The sequence below is a fragment of the Pinus tabuliformis genome, chromosome 3_2, assembly GCF_031772625.1.
Source record: "Pinus tabuliformis cultivar Carrire ecotype Pingquan chromosome 3_2, CPIR1, whole genome shotgun sequence".
Lineage (NCBI taxonomy): Eukaryota > Viridiplantae > Streptophyta > Pinopsida > Pinales > Pinaceae > Pinus > Pinus tabuliformis.
Window position 1 is genome coordinate 1013880007 of NC_142302.1, and position 8039 is coordinate 1013888045.

An 8039-nucleotide genomic window follows, 5' to 3' on the forward strand; every position below is an offset into this window, starting at 1 on the left:
CCACATCCGCGCGTTAACTCCCGAGAACATGACGTTGCGCCCACGTCATGCCTCTGCCACGCTCGCCCGTTAGAGACCGTCTCGGAGCTCCCTCTGACACCCCTGGCGCCGTACTCTAACCGCCCCGAGAGACCGTGACGGTTAAAGCCTTTAACCGTAACCTTCACGGCTTAACCTCCGCCCGTCCGCTGTTTGACCGTCCCGCCGCGTCCAGTTCACCGCTGACTGGACTGCCACCATCACCGCCCTTTAACCGGTCGCCTGCTGCCACGTCTTCCCCCGATGACGTCAGCTGACGTCACATCACCGTGACCCACCAATGACGTCATGCTGACGTCATCCTATAAAAGCGCCAAATGGGTAAAAATCCCTCATATTAACCAAATTTCACAATTTACGCATTTTTTTTTTAATTAACCATTTCACTGTTATTGTCTGCTGAACTCTCTGTTTAAAACCGTTTTCTGCCCGGATTTCCGCCAACCTGTAAAATTCAACAAAGGCGACCACTCCAGCAACTGCAGTACACCTTATCACGACTTCTGCACGCAAGTTACAGGTATTTACCCTACCCTGCCCTCCATTCGACCTGCATTCTGCTCTAAACTGCTCACAGGCATAATAGGACCGTAAAACAGATTTTTTATCGCGTTAGAACCGGGTATATACCTCCACCATTGTCTCTATGAAGTCCAAAATTCCCTGCAGAGTCGTAACAAACTGCAATTCATCTGAAAACCCCTCGTCCTGCTTTTTCTCGGCTAAATTGCCCCTGAAATACCTCTGAATTACTACCAGGAGCTAAATTGGGCCCCAAAAGAATCTCTGTAACCATTACCAGCAGTATTTCAATTTCTAGCTGGTTAAATTCCCCTCTGACAGTTCAGAAAATCAAGTTTTTATACCACGAGGGCAATCTGCAGTCTGTTTTTGCCAACTCACTTGTCAAATTGCATTAGTTTTTTATCCCTTCACAAGCTATGGAGACTCCCATTGCTCTCAATATTAAGCCTATCAATGCCCCCCACCAAGAATTAGCATGGAAACCCCTGGGAGACATGGATTACCAGATGTTGGACTGGTTTCCTATGGGAACTAAGTATAATATCCAGATGTTAAAGGAACTGAGAGCCCAGCACATGAGTGGAGCAGATATCCTGGGAATTTGGGAATCAAATTTGCCCATATACAACCTTCCCCAGGTTAATCCCATGCCAGAGCTTATCTACAGTTGCCAAAGCGCTATGACCCCAGCCAAAGGGCAGTCATTAGCCCCACAGGCCTAGTCCTGTTTCAGATCACTCCAGAGAGTATAAATCAGATGCTGCATTTCCATACACAGCCAAGAAATTGACCCCTCTTTCCATGCAAGATTGATAAAGAGAGGAAATAACCTGTCTAATGACCAGATTGTGAAGATTAACCAGCTTTTGTCACACCTAGCTCTGAAGCAGTCAGAACCCCTCCCATTGGGTACCAATACCTGAATGAGTTGGGCAGGATGATGGTGGACTTGATTGGATATGTCCTGGGATTCAGAGGACTGGAAGATGTAGATGACAGCATATTGGCCATGCTGTCCATATTTGCCCCGGGTAAGCCTCCAGCTATCCACTATGATTATGCAACTTATATAGCTGAGAAGATTCATGACCAGTTCATGAACTTGAAGAGGGAGAGGCTGTTCAGATACACTTCCTACATATACCATCTGTTCTTGTTCAACCAGCCAGCTACCTTCTCTGTCCCTTGAGGCCACTCAGCGCCCAAGGAACCCCAAGATCAGTTGTTTTTTGGACCCCTGTGTTCCATCGTACCTCAGTATCACCTTATACATACTGAGTTTATTGATTTATTTTGTTCATCCGGCCCTAACAGTGCTGCAAGGTGCCCTCCTCCTAGACTGACCGATGACATGAAAGAATTCTTCATTTGAACAAGCTTTACAACATCGGCAACTGGTACTTCTACCAGAATCACACAGTCATTAGGTGTATGGATGTGAATTAAATCCATTTAGGCTGCCAAGGTACGTTCCCATGAGACTGTTTGCCTTAGAATATTTCAGGCAATTTGGGAACTCAGATTACCTACACTTTCAGAGTAAAAACAAGAAATCACAGTTGAAAGTGAGAAATCAGCTAGGTCCTTTCTTATACAACAGGAAGGAGGAAGGCTGGAAAGAGGCAGACAGGATCCTGGAAGGACTCCAGTTGAAAACTAGTTTTGAGTGGATTCCATATGACCCTAACCACTCTATTTCCCTCAGGAGGATCAGGTATAAGTTAGGCAACTATGCTCATGCCAGATTACCTGAAATTGAAAAATATGCAAATGCACCAGATTGGGAAGAGGGCACATTAGTAGAGCAAATGACTAATGAAGAAATACTTGAGCAAGAGGCTAGAAATGTCCAAAAACAAGCTGACTTGGAAACTTGTGGACAGGTGCCTATTTCCTACAAGAGGCAAATTGGGGCAGTCACCACAACACCAGCAACACAACAGCGAACTGCCGAGCAGACAACCCAAGCAGCAAGCAAGGACAAAGGCAAACAGGTGGAACAACCACCTATATTAACAGAAGAGCAGGTGACACCCTGCTACAACAGCAAGAAGAAATGGAAGAACGGGAGTTGGGGCAGCAACAAGATAAACCACAAACTAGTGGGCAGCAGCCATTACAGCAAGATAAAGAGACAGATTTGCCCGGTTCTACGGAACAGCAGCCCCAAACAGAGTTGTCTCCAAGAACAGACATCAATGTGGACAGCTCAGTCCTCCAAACACCTCAGAAGGAGGACTTAACCAGAAAGAGAGAGAGAGAGACTCCCCAGACTTCATCCTTTATCAGAGGAGAGAAGAGACAAAGATTGAATGACTCCCAAGAGGAGGATATAGCAGTAAGGCAGGCCATGGGCATGGGCCCACCCAGTGGAGAACTCTCGGCCAGCTCATCTCAAAGAGGACCAGATATGACAATGGGAGGAGAGGTCAGCTCTTCTGGCCAGCATAGAGAGGGACACTCAAGTATAAAGCAACAGTTCATAGAAATCAAGAGAAGGAGTGATCCCATAAAAGTGCAACTCTATGATCACTTGTTAAAACTAGCTCCCAGCAACCAGCAGAGACTAATGTCTGCTTTTGATGTGAGTGAGGGCAAAATGATAATGAGCCATTTCATGCCCACAACTCTACATCCTCAGTCCACCTCAGACTATTTAAGAACCAATATGGAGGTTCTGGCTAAAGATATTCACCCCATGGATAAGATAGAGCTACACAAACAAACGGGTGAAATGGTGTATGCCTCCCTGGCAGATGAGACACTGGAAAATTACAAGTTAAAGAGCAGCCTAGACAATACATCATCCCAGCTAGAATTGGAACGAGCATCCTCACAAGCCAAGGACAACAGGATCAAATCCTTGGAGGAGGTAATCATAGAGATAGGGCATGATCCCAAGGATGTCAAAGGCATCCAAGAACTGCTGAAAATAAGGGATGCAGACATGGCAGCCCTAAGAAAGAAAATCAAACTCCCGGCCACCATCCATCCACAAACAGATGAGGTTGCCCAGCAACGGCAAGAAAAAGATACCACAGACCTGCTGGTATCCTTATACAAAGAGCTGGTTAGGACTCAAGACCAGCTAGGACAAGCTGAAGCTGCAAAGGCAGCACTGCAAGAAGCCATGAAACAGAAAGGGGAAGGTCAATCCTCCCAGCCTCCTCCATTAATAATAAATCTTGAGGAAGCACCTCCGATCATCACTCCTCCTCCTCAGCAAACAGGAGCTACAGCACCATCTACAGCCCCCACAACAACATCAGAGCAAGCTGCTAGCTTAGATATGCAGAAGCTACAAGCAGAGATCCGAGCTATGGAAGCCCAAATGAAAGAGCTGGATGGGCTCAAGCAGAACTTGGCTAATGTTAATGAGAAATTTGATAAAAGCAAACAAAATGAGGCAGCCAAGGAAAGAGAGGTGAAAACCCTTAAGAGAAGGATTGCTGAGCTGGAAAAAGAGCTTGCACTGGAAAGGGTGACAGCTGATATGAAAGCAGTGTTGTGGAGCAACATTGGGAGATCCATTGCCAAACAGTGCAATACATTGAAACCATGGATGAGCAAATGGTGCTCATCACTAAAGCAAACAAGGAGATACAGAGAGCCAGGGCAAGCCTTGGACACATGCCAGAAGCAGCTACCAGGATGATCAATATCCTGAATTACAAGACCAGCACTCAATTGGCTACCATGGGAATCAACAACAGGACAGAAACAATTGCCATAGCCAAGAGAGTTGTTACATTGAGAAACTTGATTGGAACCTTGGAGAGAAGGACACAGGACATGCAGACAGAAATTAACAGGTTCCTGGAGAAGTTTGTAACACTGCAGAACAGAGGCCTCCCCAACATTTTGAGCAGCGTGGGAAGACTGCTCACCCTGGACAACTATAACAAGAGAATTGATGCACATGCAGTAGCAGAGATTGCAAAACCTCCCAGCACTTCAAAGGACACAGGGCCAGCCACAGGGCAAATGATGTATGACAGAGTGGAGAACCTGTTTTTTCTCATGAATGAGATAGAGCATCTGTTTGATACACCACCCAATTTCTTCAAATTCACAGAAGCAGATGAGACTTTAGGGGCAATTTTAGCACATCAACTGCCCACACAGGATGTCTGGAGGCATTTGACCCAGACAATTTTGGCAGGACAGAACCAATAGCGCAAAAGGAAAGAAACAGGTACATACAGTGACAATTTTGGGAATTAATACCCACAGGAAAAGGCAGAGGCTAAGCCAACTCAGCCAGACCAATGACTCACCACCAGCAGCAGTCAAAGTCACAGCGGACAGGTCCGAGACACAGTGTACCAGCCTACAGCCGGGTTTTCTATGCATTAACTCCGAATACTCAGACCGACTTAGCTATTCCTACAAAGCTAAAATATCTTCTGACAGAGCATTAAAATGCCTGTACTGTGTATTAAATGTGTAATAAATTTTTGACATAATATCTTAAAAAGTTGGTGAGAATGTAAAGACTGAGATAACGCAGAACTCAGATATTTCTGTAGTCCACCGCTAGTATATATACACCCTTCACAGATGCTGAAGAGGTTGCTGGAATTTTCTCTGGGATAACTTCCATCTGCTGTAATATTTTGAGAGAATTAATACAAAGGAGGAATGGAACTTCCAGAAGTTTGGTGTATTTGATGTCTTGTGGTGAAGGATGCATGTTACAGGATTCCATGGGTGTTGCATAAAACTATAAGTATTCTCAAATCTCTTTGTCGTGTCTGTTTTGAGTCTTTTGTTCTCTTTACTGTTCTTATGTTTACACTTGATAGCAAGGTGAAAGGATAGTACCAGGATTTAACTATGTTTACCCTGGACTCAAACTGAGCTATTATAAATGTTTTCCTCTTATACAGTAACAGAATTGTAATTCTTAAATGCTGCAATTCAAAACTGTGTTTTTATTATAACAGTCATTCTCAGGGATTCAACTTTGCCCCTAAGACCTCTGTTTTCTCTTCTTAAAGCTATCTGTTGGGAACACTTAGATAAATAGTGGAAATTCTTAAATGCTTTCACTATTCGTGCTACCTGTTTCCAGTCTTTTAATCAAAAATCTGCTCTATTAAACTCCCAAATGGCCCTGTAAGTCCCATCTTTCATCTCAAAACTTCAAACACATACAGCTACGGACTCCATTGCCCAATGGTACTCAACTTCTCAGAAAACTACTTCACTAGAACCTAAAAGGAATTTCACCAACCAAACATAAACAAAACACAGTGCATAATAGCTAGCCTAAAACCCTACAACAAACAGTTACAAATCATAAAGAGAGAGCCCTCTCTGATCACTGTTAGGCTAGAAGCGGTGATCCAAAGATTGGTTAGTGGTTACCCCGGCCGTATTCCCTTGGGAGTCATAGGGAACAACCTGGTGTTAACACCTGCCATGACCATTTTGTATATTTGGACAATAATTCTAAATGGTATACTGGCTGGTAACCGGGGTCTGCCTAGTTGGTTCCAATCAAAGGACACAACCAGGTTGCTTGGTGGTGGGACCGAATATACGGTCGGGTACGATCCTAACGATGCTCCTTCCTGCGATAAAGGAGTGGGTACATTGCCCTGATGTTCATTAGAATCGGTGTTGACGAAAAAAATATGGACGATGTCATCCTTACTCTCTTCCGTAGGGGTGTCAGCTGAAGATGAATCCTTAGTGACTGTGATATGTGAAGATGAAACTTCTGAAGGGAGAACCGGGTCAACTGCCGTTTCGACCTTTGGACTTTCATCCGGTCCGGATTCAGTAGGTTCACTTTCAGCGACTGACACTTCAGCTGGCCCTATGAGCGGGGCAGCTGTATTTTCGACCAACGAAGGACTTGGCACGAGTTTTTGGTATCCAGGAGGAAGTAGCAACGGTGCAACCGATTGATCTTCCAAAACTCTCTTTGCTTCGTCTAAAAAGGGACAACGGCGGAGGGTGTGATTGCCTTCACACAACTCGCAGGGGAAGCCCATTCCCCTTCGTCATCTAGAACCTTCACTTTCACTGGTCGACGGTAAGCATTCAACCTGGTTGTCAGAGGTCGACGCTTCCAAACTGTGCAAATGAGGGGACCAGTCCCTTAGTATCCGGGGAATACTGGGACAATCACTGTGGAAGTGGTCTCCTCTACATATGACACATGGCGATTTGGGCCCGGTCCATGCTGTGTGTGGGTTTTCGTTAGATACCTTCTGCTTGCCCCCAGGCGCCTTTGGCTCCTTTTGCTTCTTTTCTTTCTTCTTCTTTTCCTTCTTCTTTTCTATGGGAGCTCCGCTTTTGGCGGCTTGACCTTTCGAAGAAGAAGGATTGGAGGAAGGCGTATAAGAAGTGGAAGGCTGGAGGGTAGCTCTAGACTGGTCTAACTGTCAACTCGACTGTTCAGGAACCGTGGTGGTCTGAGCTACAGCGGTTGAGAATAGCCATACTGGCAGGCCAATTGTCAATCCTGGAAGCGACAATGTGGCCATGTGGGGCGCACCAACTTCTCCCCAAGAGGAGAAAGGGCTAGGGGTCCCATCATGTGGAATCCCTTGGTCGGTGCGTTCCATGTTCTCAACCTTAAGATCAACGTAGGAATAAGGGGTGATTATGTTCCGTTTAGAATGAATTTTATTATGACGACGCTTTTTAAGACACAACTTGCTTTTTCATGTTTTAAGAGTCGAGAAAAAGCTAAAGATGACTCTAGTCTCCTTCGATGTATTAACGAGCCCGAAGTGACAAATGCTCGGATGGACTTTTTCAGTTATAGAGTTTGAAAAAGGCCAAAAGAAACTACTCTGGAGTTCTAGGCAAGGGTGTGCCAAACCTTTCGCGAAACCACAGAATACGTTTTACGGTACGAGTGGTCGATCTTCGTGAATGCTGTGTTCACTGCATCGCGATCAGTAGGGTGGCCGACACGGCTTCCTATGGATAAAGGCTTTGTTCCTATAGGGTCCCCCAATATACGCGATGGTACGCGGGGGCACAAGTCCGTATTAGTGCTATCGTCCCTCAGGAGGAATCACCCACCTTCGTAGAGATCAACAGTCACTATGTTTAACGACGCCGGTTCACGTCTCTACCTAGACCTCTACTGTGTTTTGTTATGTTTCAAAGCGTTGTTAGATAAATTCAGTTCTTTTTAGGTTGATCTTGTTTAGCAGTTTGCCTTTATGGATCACCACGTGATGTATATACAACTCCTAAATGCAGTCTAAGAATGATAAGCAAGCTTTTTCAATTCTTTCAACTTATGAAAACCTTAACTACTGAAGGAAAAGAAAGACATCATCTTTTCAAACAGATCATGGAGCACACACTAATGCACTTTCCCTAAATCGACATGCAAACTGTCAAAATGCACATGCACAATGCAAGTATTTCTTTTCTTCTCTCTTAATGCTGGTTTATGACAAAAAGAAAGCTGTTGTGCGATTTCGAATTCAATTTCAAGCGAAAGC